This window comes from Mus caroli, chromosome 4 (genome assembly GCF_900094665.2).
Source record: "Mus caroli chromosome 4, CAROLI_EIJ_v1.1, whole genome shotgun sequence".
Classification (NCBI taxonomy): Eukaryota; Metazoa; Chordata; class Mammalia; order Rodentia; family Muridae; genus Mus; species Mus caroli.
The window spans coordinates 134,826,526-134,842,547 of record NC_034573.1 but is presented as its reverse complement, the minus strand read 5'-3'; the positions used below and the strand labels follow the sequence as shown (position 1 = coordinate 134,842,547).

The 16,022-nt window shown below is 45.4% G+C and overlaps 1 protein-coding gene across 4 annotated transcripts in view; it reads left to right on the top strand.

Moving 5' to 3' along the window:
• Window positions 1-16,022, top strand: part of Vps13d (vacuolar protein sorting 13 homolog D) — a 223,505-nt gene that overhangs the window by 190,047 nt on the left and 17,436 nt on the right. The window lies entirely within an intron of this gene.

The window sequence follows — 16,022 nt, the reverse complement described above, 5'->3', positions numbered from 1 at the left end:
TATTAATACGTAATAACCTTGCTGGTACTTGTAAGCCTTCCCTGTGACCCAGGCCCAGTTCTCTGTGGTTTACAGTCTGTTCACCATCAAGCAACTTTAGGACATCTATGAAGGTAGTCCCTGGGCCTTTGCTCAGAACGATTGTTGCCAGTCTGACCCCAGCTTTGAGTCTGGTATCACTGTTTAATCTCTCTGTGTGTTGTAAAGAAACAGGTTATAGAAGGCTCTTGTCAAATCCAAGAAACATGAAAGAAAGAACACAAGTCATGGTAGTGACAGGGCCCTGTCACCACCCCTCCTTGAACCATAAAAGCCATTCAGAGGGGCTGGCAGCTGGTGAGCAACTCACTTAGATCCCGGGTGCTGATGGGTGTTTTGTAGCTTGCAAGGGAAGTTGCTGAAAGTTTTCTTATCTTGACACTAGGAGGGCAAGAGGTCTTTCTTCAAAGAGAAGGGCTTGTCTCAGAAGGAGATGTGGGAAGAACATAAAACCGCATGTTCTTCCCAGTGCTGGACAGAACCCTGACAGCCAGTGAGAGGAGAGAACAAGCCCCAGGCTCTGGTGGCTTCTACATCTCTGTGGCACAAAGCCCTGATGGCTTGCAGTCCATGATTTTTGAGTCAGTGTCCTGTTCCTTGGCCTGAAGCCACCATTTCCCCTCCTAATCTCCCTTAGTCAAAGGTGAGGTTCCTTTGACTCATAAGGACTCCGGATAATAATACCTACCACAGTGGGTGGTGATGTGGATTGAATTATATAATTTATATAAACCACTCAGCCTGTGTGCCTCACAGTTATGGCTCAAGCAATGGTGTTTGCTTCAGTGGTCTCTCGTGAGTGTGGACGATGGAACAGATGAAGCAGCAGTTGTATCAGTCTGAAACCTGGCTGATTCCTCACCGTGCTGTGAAGCTTGGGAGTTGTGTGGTACACTTGGTTTTTGTCCTTCTCATTTTCATCACATAAAATCAATAGTTAAATCAAGCCTGAGAACCTGGCTGACTGGTGGGTCTTACCTGGGCTCTTAGTCCAAGTTCAAGAACTCTACTGGAGAAGGTGTGCAGAGGCCACAAACCTACTCTGAACCCACTTGTGACGAGCAGGTGACCCCAGACTGTTGTTAGTGTGTTCTGTAAATGAGATGCCTCTAGGTTCCAGCAGAGTTCAGCCAAAGGCCCCACATGACATGGAAATCTGCCCTGGAGCCAGGATTGTTGGGAAGAGTTATGTAGCAAATGTCTCCAAACACTGGCATCTGTTGTCTGCCGGGGGTAGGGCGACCAAGAATGATGGCGCACTTACGGAAATGTGAACGGGGCATGCGACCTGTGACAGCTGACAGACTGTTTTTGTCCACTGCTGCACATCCAGCTCTTGGGATAAACAACCTAGAAGCATTACATGGTTTGGAAGGCATTCTTCAAAAATGGTTATATTTTCCAGACGCATGACAATCTACGGCTAAGTATTGTGTAAGGGTTTTAAATTGTACAACCAGAGGGCCATTGTCACTACTGAGTCTGCCTGGACACACTCCCAACTGCATTGTCATGTCAGTTGAGGGTCCCTAATATCTGTTTAAAAACAAACAAACAAAACAAAACAGTATATTCAAGTTCTGGGCTAAATGCTTAGGAAGAAAAACTGTTTTATTTTTACCTCAGTAAGTTTGGCTCTTTAAAAACATTCCTATTATGTCCCCTATTCATAATTTTGGCAGAATGGAGATGGCAGGCAGCTTTTTCTAATGCTTTGAGCTCTTGAAAATGAACTTTCTCTAGACTATAAATGCTCATTCCCCATTCATTTCAAACCTCATCCTCCTACTTTGCCTGTTCCCAGAAATTGAACCCATCACCTCTTGAGCTCCTAGGAAATTCTGAATGGCATTAAGCAAGAGAGGTGGCTCTTGAGACATGGCATTCAGGCCAGGTCTTTTTTCTGGGCCAATTCTGGACCATGTAGTAAATACAATGTGTTCTATTTGATGACAATTTGAAGAAAAAAATTTATCAAAATCAAATATACCACAGATTTTTTTTCTTTTTAAGTTTCAGGGAAGGATTCATAGGGTTGCTATTCCCAAATTATAGTGGGAGAGCTGACAGGATGGCTTGGAACATCACCCTGATTTATTGTGTTGAGGTGACAGCAGTTCGTATTCTTTTAATCTGTCTGTGTAGGATCGGTTCTTCCTTGACTCAGATCTTTGTGATCAAAATAACCTATCTGGATGTTCCCATTGGTGTCAGCTGTAGAGAGGTCTCTGGGCATGAGAGCAGGGCTGCATATTGGGAGACACAAATCCCAGCTCTAGTCTTGGTACAGCTTTGTTTGCAGGCTTGTGCAGCTTAGCTTTTAACCGACCCCACCCATGTCATTCTCTCCAGTGGCAAAGGGGAGAGGGTCATCTGTGTCCTGGTCACACGTATATGGCATAGTGAACACCTATTAAATCCCCATCAGAAAGAGGATTCCTCACAAGGGCTGGCTCTTCAGATGCTGGGAAGGAAGTCTATGCAAGACATAAATGTGCAGTACTGTTATGTTAAAATTAAAGGCATTAAGTCAGTCTGGGCTGCAAGGTACTTAAAACATTCCTCAGCAACTGTGGCTCTATCCCTGTCCATAGCTGGACTGACCACCACTTAAGTTGGCTATATCTAATTAGCCAGAAGTCATCGGCCTAGCCTGCCCATTACTGCTTCAGCCCTCCCTCAGAGTTCACCTCTGGGAAACTTGCAGTCATACCAGGCTAACTCAAACTGGTAGAGTGGGTCACTGCAGCCTACATAAGATGTAACATCCAGATAGATGGACTACTTCCGACATGCTCCTTTTTTGAAGGCATACATGAATGTCTCAGTGGTTTGGGTTTTGTGTGTGTTTGTGGGTGTTTGTGTGTGTGTGTGTGTTTGTGTGTGTGTTGAGGGTTTTGGGTTTTGTTGTTATTGTTTTGGGTTTTTGTTTTGTTTTGTTATGTGTTTTAGCTGCTGGTCAAGAGGTCAATATCAAAAGAAAGACCTTGAGAGGCATTTTCAGTAAGAGTGGATGTGTGTGTTGTTGAAATAAATCCAAAATCTGTTCCCTCCTAGGCCCCCAAACCTATCTCGTAGCAGTACTTCTTATCCTAACCATGCAGGTGATAAGGAGCAGCATCAAGGAGCTAGTGGAATAAGTAACCCACAGACAGCCAGAGAGACTGGTGTGCAGTGGCAAGTGTGCAGGCAGGACCAGCTGCTCTGCTATGTAAGCAACTTGTGCTTCAGCATTTTCAGAGTCTGGTGTCCTTGTTAATTTTGATCAAATGTCCCTAGAATATTGTCATAAGAGTGACCTTAAGATAGCAATGGTCCAACAAGAAGTGAAGACGTCAAGTCCACTGCTTATAAGTTCTCCCAGTTACTGTTGGCTGATGACAGACTCTTATTTTCAGGGATAGGCCATTTCACAAATTTTAATACTCTAGAGACTCTCGATGCTTGGAGTTTCATTGTGGGCCAAATCAGGTCTTCAGGGATCTTTACATGACCTGATGATCTCTACAGGAGGCTGCATTCACTTATCTATATTGACATGACCCATGCGGCAATACAATACACGCGCTCTGTTGACTGCCCCTGGAGATGTGAGGTGTCCTTGTGGCTAAGGCTAACTGAACTCAACCACATAGGTAAGCAAGTAGAGACAAGTCCCACAGATTACACATTTCTCTTGAATTTCCTTGATGAGCCTATTTTTTTTTGTTGTTGTTGCTTCTCATTTTCTGGTTCATGTGGTTCTTAGTAATATTTTTATCAAATCAGAATAAAGAATATGTAAAAGAATTGACAAGAGGGATTCTAAAAAGCCAGAGACAGTTTTCTATGATCAATTCATTCCTAAGCACTGCCCATGGAACCCTTACCTTAAGAGTGCTTTAGGCTTGGGAATTACAGATTCACTGGCTTGTCAATCTCTGAGCGTTGGGTCGTGGACAAAGAAGCCTTTGAGGATAACCAAGAGTGCCCCTCGGATCTATGAGGCTTGCTTGGAATGAGGGAGCAAGTAGCTTCAGCTTGAAGCAAAGTCCTGACTCAAGCCTGCCTCGGCCCAGAATTAAAACATGCCTGTGCGTGTGCTGTCTCTGGGACGGAGTCTGTTGTTTTCAGATGGTTTGGGATTGTCACGATTTGTCCAGTCAGCAATGATCCCTCAGAGGCTTCCTACCTGGCCTTCTTGTAGTGCCTTTGGTTGATCTTGATCTTATTTTTCCTTACCTCTATGTGCCTCCTTCCCCCATCTCTTATGCTTGAACTCCAGTTAGAAGAAGAGTGACTACTCACCATTCTAGATCTCTAAAATCCAACCTGGCAGTCTCATTACACAGAGCGCTGCGGAGACTCATGAACAGTTTGTGTCCATTCTCCATCAGTGTTGAGCACAGATGAGCCACTGGAGCCAGGCAAGGAGGGCCTTCCTCATAGGCTAACCATCAAACCAAAGGGAGCCCTGTGTATGCCGATCAGAGACCCTAGGTTCAGGGCAAACAAATGGATACATTCAGAAGATCTGATGCTTGAGACCTTCTGCTTGAGTTTATAAGACGAATGGCTCAACAGAATGGCAAGCATTCACACACTCATATGTGATGCTCATGTATTCTACTTTGGTGGTCAAGCCCTGATGAAAATCAAGTTGACTTTTCTTATGTATTAAAAGTATGACTAGCTAGTAGTCAGTGTTTGCACTCCTGTCTCCTGTGGAACCAGGAAGATTAGAAGATGGCTATAGATAGACTATGCCTCCTCCTAATGTCCTAGCCGAGTTCAAGTGGGGAATCAAATGCATGAGGACTTGGTAGCTGTTTTGCAAGAAGCTTGCCAGGGATCAGACTAAAGATTTTGCTTTTGTGAGAACAAAGTGAAGTTGTGCATTGAAGAGCAGTTCGGGGCCTATATATAGGGGCCCAGGGCCTGCTGGGATGGGGTTTACACTCGGGCTGTCCTTTTGCCCTTCCACTGAACTCTCTTCATTTCAGTCATGAGCAAACAGTCAGGGCCTGAACTAACAACCCTGCAGTCCTCCGAAGCACAGCTCGCTTACAGTACCGAACAAAGGGAGGGAGGGCCGCGTGGGCCGGCCCGGCCCAAGGAATGCAGCTTCAGGGTTCTGCTCCATAAATTTAACCAGCACGACGAAAAGGAGATAATATGAGCCTTCGTGATGATCTGAAAGGGGGAGGCTCTGTGTCCCATTGATTGCGGTCTGGCCCGTTGCCAGGCCCAAGCCTGACCGACAGTTGAACCATATCGTTAAGGCGTGTAATACAGCTCGAGTCTTGTACTGCCGCCAATGAGTACATATCCACAGGGCAAAAGTTTATAAAGAGTTGAGGCTGTCCTGCTTAACCCTCTCACACGGCATGTAATAGACCCAGCTGCCATTCAGAACCTGCCCATCCAAGGTCACACAGGGAAGCTTGCATGCTTCCTTTCTTCAAACAGTATTTCAGGTCTGGGGAGAGGGAAGGAGAGCCACGTTGAGGGAGGGGGTCACAGTGCTGGAGTGTTCCCCTTCAGAACAGCTAGGCAGTCTGCCTCCATCCCTCCCCTGTTCCCCCAGCCCAGAAATGGGACACCATGGTGCTTTCTTCAGAGCGGCTCTCTGTTTGCAGTATAATGTTGCTGAAGGAAACGGGGCTGACACAACAGGAAACCTAGCCGTCTCCTAGGAGGCTGTGTTGGTGGCAGAGTGGTTGATGCCTGGATGTTGTATCTTTGCATAGCATTGTGGAGGCTCTGGATGGGCCTTGCTCTCTGGCTCTCTGAGGCCAAGCCCCATGCTGATCAGAGCAGGTGCAAGGCTGCCTTATTGAAAGGCCTGGTGTTCCAGGTAGCCTCAAAGGAGCTCTATCCCCTCACTAAGGAGGGCATGGGCAAGTAGATATCTCAGCAAGGGCAGGCAGCCTGAGTTCTCAGAAGGAATTGTGACATGAGCAGATGTGCAGACAGACATGGGTTTAATTAATATAGCTACCTGCATTCAGAGGGTCTAGGACGGAAAGTGGATTGGGGTAGTTTCATCTTGTTTGTCAGCCCATCCCTCCTCATTGGGGTCCTTGGCCATGCTTTGTGTCTGTCATTTCCAGAGCAGAGGGACCCTGGCTCATGTCCAGAGACCAGGTCACCATACTTTGTACCCAGGAACTGTGACACTCCCTTCTATACCCAGAATCTGCCTTTCCAGAAAGCAGCAGTGACACTCCCTGGCTATAGCCTTAATTCTGATCTGCTTTCCAGAAGTCCCTCTTTATCTGCTCATCACCTGGGAGCAAGAACCAGCTGCTACACAGCTGGCACAGGAAGTCTCTGTGTAGGGTGCCTGCTGCATCAGATGTGCTCAGCATGCTGTGACCCCCTTGGGAGGCCAGAGGGGATTTCTGTTTATTTTGGTGCTGTGGGCCTGAGTAAAAGACTCTAGAGGTAAGGGGAGAGATACGGTGCCCAGCCAACCTAAGACCTCTCTCTAGGTCCTTTGTTAGTCATGTTTCCACTGTCAAGGTGCTCTGGAGGCCCCAAGAGACTCTGATGGTGACTCCAGCATGGAGGGTGTTGTCATCTGGACTCCATTACACGATTGCTAAACCCAAACTGCATGTGTCTCTTCATCCTCCATATGAGGCCAAATTGTATGAAGAAACTTTGCTGTTCTTTGGATTTCTTTGGTTTTGTTTAATAATTAATCATTGAATATGCCGTGAGTTGGCCAGATGTTAACTAGCATTCATAGAGATTCTTATCTGCAAAAATCTACAGCCAGAACACCAGGAAGTCCTCAATGATTTTTGTGCCACATAGAAGGAAGTTTGGTCCCACTCCCTGGTCTGAGCAATGCTTTGGAAAGGGAGCCTCGAAGAACTACAACCAAAGAGTCACTTCTGGCCTCTAGTATGACTCACCGTTTGTCAGCATCAGAGCTGCTCTGGACTTGCTTAGAAACTTGATCATTGGTTAGCCAGAGTTTGCCCTCACTGTCTGCTGTCTGTGCCTGGGTCCAGAAGAAAAAAGAAACCCTCAGTTTTAGGGAGAGGTAGGGCAGAGCTTTTGTGTCCCTTCTTAGTATCAGAGGAGGTTTGGCTATACCTGCCTCTCTCTGAGCTACAGGAAATCTTGAGCAGGAGGGCATTGTCTATTGCTTCCTTTTTGTCTTGCTCACAAGCCTGTGTACCCATGCACAGGGAAACAATTAGAAAGGCACATGCTGGGTGTGAGCAGTGGTTGGCACCAGATCTGGGAGATTTTGCTTATTGCCCCATCTGTCTGGCAGTATCTAGCATCTTACCCCCGTCTCTCTGGCTCATGGCATGTCTCTAACACAATTTGTATGTGTCCTTTTGTTCCAGGCCTATAAAGACAGCCCCCACCCCTTCCTCAGGCCAACAATACAAATGAATTCATTCTTACTGGCTCTTGTCTCCTAAGAGGATAGGTGCTAGGAAGTCAACTCTGACCCAGGGTACATCTGATCTGAATGAAATCTCAAAATACACCTGAGAGGACCTGAGCCCTTATCTTTCATTTTGATCTCTTTCCACCTGGACTATTAATTCTGTTTTCAAAGGAGGTCGGGGAGTGAAGAGCATTTCAAAGTGAAGTTGATTCGGTTTCTGAACCAGCTTGTCTTCTGGCTTGTGTTTGGCCCTGATGAGAATCAGAAGGGACAGCCATAAGCCCCTTCAGTCTTGTGTATCTGCAGCTGGAGAGCCTCAAAACCAGTTCCAGATGTCACTATTCCCTTTGCTGGTGTGTTGGAACTGGGGCATGCTGGGAGGCTAGCTGCATGTGCTCTTTCCCATTCTTAACGTGTAGATTCACAATGCATGCCTTACCTGGAGGACCCTTTAACAACTGTACCATGCGTACCCAGGTGTCTGGTGGGCCTGCTAACACCTCCAGCTCTTCTGTCAGAGCATATTATTCTGAGCCTGCTGACTCACAGAAGAAGGAACACTCTTTCCTGCTATTCAGGGTCAGAAAATGAGACAGTGTGGTAAAAATAAGCTAGTTCTTAGGCCAGGGAGAAGTCCTATAGACAACTGCAGCTTGGCAAAGTCACATACATGGCCCTCCTTGCTGTATCCATGGGAACACTGGGCCTGGCCAGGCTGTGGGAGGAGACAGAGGTAGTGGTTGCCCGCTCTGATTGTCCCTTTTGCAGAAAAAAAAAAAAAAAAAAAAAAGCCATTCATCAGCTCCTTCCTTACCTAGCCCATGTGCTATACAGTCATTACAATGGAAACCTAGACTCATCTGTGGTTCCATTGTGAATATACTTTACACGTTTCTTTGAATGTTTCTTGAATCATCATGGTTTCTTAAAGCATAGTTTTAGAGTTTAAGTAAAATAGCATGCTGTATGTGTACATTGAAGTTTAGAGCATTGTTTGGTTGTTAGCTCTTTAATTGCTACAGCAAGCCATTGAAATAGGTGCTGTTGTTTTCTCCCCTCCTCCTTCTCTCAAGAGAGTGAGCAGAACTCAGTGTAATAAGTCATTAATAATCACCAGAAAGTTACCAGTACCATGCCACTAGACACCTCCCTGCATGTCTATATGTATTTGTATGCATGCACATACAAATGTGTGCATATATATGAGTGTTACACAAATACATGCATGTGTGCGTGTGCGTGTGCGTGTGCGTGTGCGTGTGCGTGTGTGTGTGTGTGTGTGTGTGTTTTGTTGGAAGTTCAAGCATTCTAGCTGTCCTACCAAGCTGCATGTGTGGCTCCAAGTACAAACATCAACATCTCACCTAAAAGTACCTTTCCATTCCAAAAGCAAGTTGTCTTGAACATTAATATAATATGTGACAAATATGCCATAATATACCTGTTTCACCCATCCCAGAGACTTGCAGCTTCTCATAGCTGAGAAACACTGTCCTCAGGGTCAGTTTCTAAAAGCTCGATTGCTAGATTGAAGTGTTGCATGTTTTCTATAGCGACACATTACAGATCACTTCCTAGGAAGGTGAGGCAGTTTGTGCTTGACCTCCAGGGCCGAAGTGGAGCCTTTTTCTCCAGCCCTCTGTCTGCTCCTTCATTCAGAGGAGTCACAGCTTTTGTGGGGTAGCTGCTGTGCTAGATACCATAGTAAGAAGGAGGCTTCATCTTTTTTTTTTAATTATTTTCTTCATTTACATTTCAAATGCTATCCCCAAAGTCCCCTATACCCTCTCCCTACCCTGCTCCCCAACCCACCCACTCCCGCTTCCTGAGGTTGTATCTTTAAAGCCTGCCAGTCAGAGGAAATGTCTCATCGCTGCTGCTGCTGCTGCTGCTGCTGCTGCTGCTGCTGCTCACACTTCTCTGCAAGTCAGCAGTGTGGAGTCATTTCCTATATTTCTGTGGTCTATTCCCACTGCTCCACTTGTGAATTGCTTTTCATATTTTTTGTCCTAATCTTTGTAAAGCCCCTGGAGAGGCTCAGCTGGTAGAATGCTTACCTGGTCTATGCAAAGCCCCAGGACTGCACTCCAACACTGCCAGGCATGCTACTCATTTGTGACCCAGCACTCAGGAGATAGAGGCAGGAGGATCAGAAATTGAAGGTCATCTTCTATAACATAGCAAATTTGAGGCCAACCTGGTCTACATAAAACCTTGTTTCAAAGAAAAGGGGAGAGAGGGGATATTTGAGAGATGTGTAAAGGAACTGTTAGAATTAGATAGTATTTTTTCCCTAAATTTTATTTGTACAGAAAAACTGATTCTCATGGCTTATCCAGGGTTCTTCAGTTAGAAAGAAATAGCAGGCCAGGCAGTGGTGGCACACGCCTTTAATCCCAGCACTAGGGAGGCAGAAGCAGGTGGATTTCTGAGTTCGAGGCCAGCCTGGTCTACAAAGTGAGTTCCAGGACAGCCAGAGCTCTTTAGAGAAATCCTGTCTCAAAAACAAACAGACAAACAAACAAACAAACAAAACAAATGGCAGGCCACATGGAGGTGGGTGGACTGTACTGCTACCTGGTTCCATGGTGAGATAGTATTTTTTCTTTAAGAAAAGAAAAAAAAAAAAAAATGCCCTGAAGTCATGTATGCCTTCCTGTTGGAGGAGCTTGCTGTATTTTTCTCTAGCCTCCACAACATTAGCCACACAGCCAGCCAGTCCCTCATCCACATAGTGCATCTCTTCCTTCCAGATGCTGGAAGATATGACTTAGTCACTTCTAGGTCCTGTCCATGTGCCTTGGAGTCTGTGTCATGACTGTGAGAGTTTATTGTCACTCTGCCTATAGCAATAGGTGTTGCCAAAACTCAAAGAGTGAGGGCTGGCAGATGTTTTGGTTGTGTGTGATATGACCTGTTGACTGTATCTTTTAATCGTGTTATTTGTTGCTGTCCATTCTTAAGTATCTATATACAACCTGTTCCTTCTAGTCTTATAGTACAGCAAGCCATTGCTTGATGCCAGGCCTTCCCAAAAAGCTGTAGCATGCTTTTCTAAGCCTCCATGGTGCATAGCACTCCCACTTAGCTGCTGCACTCACTCATTTGATACAAGATCTAGGCTTCTATAGTCATCAAAAGTGTAGACTGTGGGATGCTGTGTGGCAGACTTTTCTGGGGGAAACACAACATACACCTCCCTACATGTGTGTGCACACATGTACATATAACAATCACATACACACACACACACACACACACACAAAAGGCAAGAATGAAGACTGTACTTTCTTGATTGTAAACTTCTCAGTATTGGTATCTCTTCATGGTGTCCAGATGCCTAATAGCGATGGACTCTGTGTGTCTTAAGAGTCTCTTCAGCAAATGATATACAGTAAGTTCACTGATTCCAGGGAAATCAGAAAGACCCTTGGTCAAGTTTGCCACTTCCAGCAAGATAAGTTTTCTTCACCATAAAGTACCATGCTAGTAAACACCTGTTGAGAAAAACAGTGTAAGACTAGAGTATCCGGAGATCCAATGAAAATGTTCATAGCTGCCGCCACAGCCCTACCCTGAATGCCAGCTGCCCAGTCCCTGCCCGATGTCTTCTCACCTAAGGCTGATGGGAAATGCATGTGCAAAAGCTAATGCTATGACCAAACATGGTGTGCTGGGGCCTTTTCATGGGGCCTTGAAGCACTTACACACCTTTTCATTCTGTTTGAGTCATCCACAGACCAGCACAATGCCACAGTTTAAAACATAATAATTTTTTTCTCACATTCTGCCATTGTCTTAAGAGTGTGTCATGAGCCTCTACGTAAAGTGCCTGGGATCAACTAAATTACTTTCCTTTTGCCCAACAAACACAGCAACCATCATCTCCAGTAGCCTCTAAATATCTTGCCAAGTGTACTGTATTTTCCTTCCATTCTGTTTTTATTTGCAGTCATTTTAATATATGGAGAGTCAGCCATTCAAAGGAGTCACCTTGTCATGAAAACCTGTTATTTACTTTAACCACTAAGGACTAAAGAAAAGTCTGAGTGCTCATTCCCTCATGACCTGCCAGGTTGCAACATACACAAACCAGAGTCTACAGTGAGCTGCATATCCACTCTTCTTAATGCCACCTTGTGCCCCTCCTTGCTTGTGTTCAGTGGCCATCAACATACAGCATAAGAGCACTCCTGGCCTGCGTCACCCCGGGGTCCTGATTCAATAGGAGTCAGCAGACCTTTCGAGTGCAGTGCATGTTTAATGTGACACAGATGGGGGACATCCCGCAGACCTTTCTGCTTTACAAATTTTCAGCTTTTTGCATTTCATCAGCATTGCTTATTGTTTACAGACTGTAACCAGAGACAGCAGAACAGACTGTAATTTTTAAAAAGGTTTGGGGGTGGGGGGTGGGGTGACGGGGCCGCAGGGGATTTGGAAGAGAAAAAAATCCAGTAGTGTGGAATGTTGTTTGCTGTCCAGACCAAACAAACCAGTTTGCCAAGGGTTGATGGACTATGACAGTCAGCCTGGCCCATGTTAACACTGGGCAGCACGTAATTAACAGACAGCTTGACCGTTTTATCACCAAATAAAGAATACTCTCTGCCACAGGTGGAACATCCTGGTCCCAGGCAGAAATGAGCTTGTCATAGAGGGACCAAAGGGTATGGCCAAGATGCCAGCTTTGCTCTGTTTCTTTCCTGCCTAGAAAGGACCCTGCTGAAGCCAGTTCCCATTCAGACACACAGCTGTTCTCCTTTTCCCCTTCCTGTAGGGGCTTATGCCTGGCCCTATGGTGAGAGTCAAAACAAAGAGAAGGGTCTTTTTTGGTATGAAAAATTAGGATAGTCTGGAGGGCATTGGACCAGAGCCAGACAGACCCAAGCTTCAAGACAGTGTCATCTCTGATTCTTAGATGGTACAGCTTGCTGAAGGTGGCCTTGGCTTCTGTGAGAGCTTAGCTATTGGTTAAGCCTAAGGATTAACAGCAAGAAACCCACCTGGTGAGAAGGGGCATGGGGACTGGAGGTGACTTGTCTCCAAGAAACCTAAAGCTTGGTGTGATATCGTATGAGCCATATAAGAAATTCACTCTGAATAGGCCTCTTCTTGGGGATGAAATGAAATCAGAGTCCTGACCATTGGGTCAGACATTTCTGAGCCGTTGGCCAGCAGAATGTCAAGATGATGTTGCTTCCTAGGAGGAGCTGCATCCAAAGTGGCTGCCAGACTTCTGAGCCCATTTTTTTCCTTCTCAGAAAAATGCAGACATTATACAGTCCCCCAAAGCTGCCAGTTACCTCTGGGAGCATGTGACCTGGGCCAAGAGTTTCCTAGTGTCCCCCACCAGGAATTGCCAGCATTCCTGCGCTCCAGGGGTTCCTGGGTCATTCCCAGTTTCCAGCCTTCACTTCTTTTCTCCTCTAGAGGCCTCGCTGCCTGCCAACCTTCCCTAATCACCTGACCCTCCTGCACCAACTCCTGCAGTTTCCAGCGACTTACATTTCATCTTGGGTGGATCTGGGCTGGAAGGAGGTGTACCTGTCTTGGAACATTTGTTTCTCCCTCAGCCCCCTACAGCTCAGCCGAAAGACCTGAACCAGGGGCACAAACGACCGGACACCTTTTACTCCTTCAGAGTTCTCTCTTTTTCTACCTTCCCTTCCTTCCAGCCTCTTCCCTCTGTGTGGCAGGAAGCTGTGAGAAGCCCTCAGGCTGAGCAGGTAGTCCCGAAGCAGCAAGTCCCTAAGCCACAGGACCTCCAAGTCTACCTGGCTTTGGCCCTGATAGAGACTGTGAGGTAGCAGTAGCTGTACAGGAGAGGTTGTTTTACAAACACAATATGAGAAAGTGTTTTGCCAGTAATACACGTTCGTCTGTGCATACATACATGGTATATATTACCATGTATATATTTGCCATATATATGGTATATATGTATTTATATATATGTGTGTGTGTGTGTGTGTTATTATGTATAGTGTATGCATTGTAAACCCTTGACTATGGTGAATTTTCCTAAAGGCAATACTCTGAGATTATTCCAGCTCTAAGAATTTCATTGAATATTGAATTCTAGCTGATTAGCACTGCTTCTTTACAAACATTATTTCAGGAAATTAATATCTGAATAGAACAGGGAAAATGTTTTTGTGTCCATTTTCCAGCATGCTTTTAAGGAGTCACACTTATTGGGAGCCATGTCACAGACCTTATACACACACACACACACACACACACACCATATTAGTGCTTGTGGCAGTGAACCTCTAAATACCACACTCTCAGATTGGGCTGAATTTTGTTTGGTTTTGGGTTTGCTTTTGCTGTTGTTTTTCAAGACAGGGTTTCTCTGTATATCCCAGGCTGTCCTGGAACTCAGTGTGTAGACCAGGCTGGCCTCTATCTCAGAGATTCTCCTCCCTCTGCTGGGAGGAGAATCCCAGTGCTAGGATTAAAGGTGTTCATTACCACACTGAGGCAAGGATTTGGGTTTTTTAGGCAAAGGCTCAGATTGTAGCTCAGGCTGGCCTGGAACTCATTATGCAGCCCAAACTGACCTCAGACTTGATAATCTTCCTGTTTAATCTCCCAAGTGCTGGGATTAAAGGTGATAGCTACTGTACCCAGCCACATTTATGAGTTTTAAATTGATTTACTTGTTCTAAGGAAGAGGTGGGGATAGACAGTTAATTTTATGAGTCCTACTGTGTGCTGTGTTTCTTTTCATGCAACATTATCAACCAAGTAGACACTATACATTCTCGTGTGCTGATAAGGAAACTGGCTGAGAGCAATCAGGTAAGTTCTTAATGTTCAACAGCTAATTCATCTCTGGCTGGGATAGTCTTCTATTTTTCCTTTCCCCACAAACTCTTCTTCTCTGTTCCACCTTGATCTCAAAAGATACCAACTTTTGAGGAGAAAATTTCTTATTTCTTCCTTTGGATTTTCACTTTATACAGTCATTTGTCAGAAGTCATGTGAAAATCAGCTTTTCTCACTAGCCTTACAGACCCAGCTTTGGCTGGTATGAACAGTCCTGGAGTTAGCATTAGAGTGACAGGTTTGCAAGGAGTGTGAGTCTGATCAACGATGGATTCTGGTTTGGGGTCAGGGATAAAACACAAAGCCTTTGGTTGTTTAGCGACCCTTTCCTGGAATAATCATGAAAGTTGTGGGCCATTTTATAAAATAAAGCAACCCCAGAATGCAGGCAGATTTATGACATTTTGGGAACCTTTCCCAAGGCTCACAGCTGTGCAGAACTCAGTATAAAGTGAGCCTTCCTGGCCCTCCGAAGCCGCTGAAGTGAACAGGTAGTCTCACCCTCGAGGCAGTTGACCAAGAAAACGTCTGCAATATCTCTGTCCTCAAGTTGAAGTCCCAGCAGCACATCTGCTGGTATTAGTCCTACCAGCTGTCACGGTCACAGTGTCACTTTGTCCCCAAATGAGTGAGATTACAAAGAGCCTTGACCCCTATAAACAAGTCAGGTGTGAATCCTATTGATGGGTGCAAACCCAGCCCAGGAAATCATCTCTGCTGGACTGCTAAAACCTAACAATATAAATAGGATTTCTATATTCCTTGAGTCAACATCTCCCCCATTCTCAGTGGCAATAATATGGTGTGGGGCTTTGTGTTGTGTATTACACATGACTCTTGACTTCAGAGCTCCAGAGAGGGAGTGGAATGTCAACAGGAAAGGAAATGGCAAGCTGTGAGCCTCCCCTGTCCCATCTGTCTGAGCTCAGCACCCTTCTCTGTGCTTTGAGTGCCATTCTATGGAGTGTGTTGTATAGACCAGCCCCCATTCTACGCACTATGTTTATTGTTTACTCCCAGTTACAGTCCTATCATCGGCTTCATTTTAATATTTGTTATATGTATTCATTCTCTCTCTCTCTCTGTGTGTGTCTGTGTGTGTGTGTGTGTGTGTGTGTGTGTGTATGTGTACATGTGGTATGAGTATACATATACCATGGTGAAGTATGAAAGATTGAACACATGTCCTCAAGCCTGGCGGTGAGTGCCTCTTCCTACTGAGACATGCTGCCAGTCATCAACTTTGTATTATAAGCAAGGAAATAGTTTGTAAATAATAGACTTGCTCTTCAAACCCAAGCTTTCTTGTCACCACACCGTACACTGAGTGGAGTGAAGTTTTTTTGTCCAGGAGAAGCACATTCCTTATAGTCTTTGCAAATGGATTTATGGGACAGAGACAAGAGCTACAGGTCAGAGGTCTTCTGGGCCTCAGACACTGTACTGCAGTAGGCATCAGAGTGTGTTTTAGCCAAGTCAGGCTCTCCAGTGCAGGTGGTGCTTATTGGGTGGACTGTTTGGCTCCATTCAGAGCAATGACAAATGTTTGATGGAGCCATTCAGCCAATACCCCTGATACCTTGTAGCTATTAGCAGTGAGCATTCAATGTTGAGAGTCTGGGTTAATCTTCTGTTAAAGAAGATTGGGCTTAAAATGGCCAACAACCCCCAGCTGGCAGCAATTAAGTGTACCACAGACCTTTGGCTAAACAAAGGCTTGTGGAGGCAGAGACTGCACACAACTGAACTGACTCTT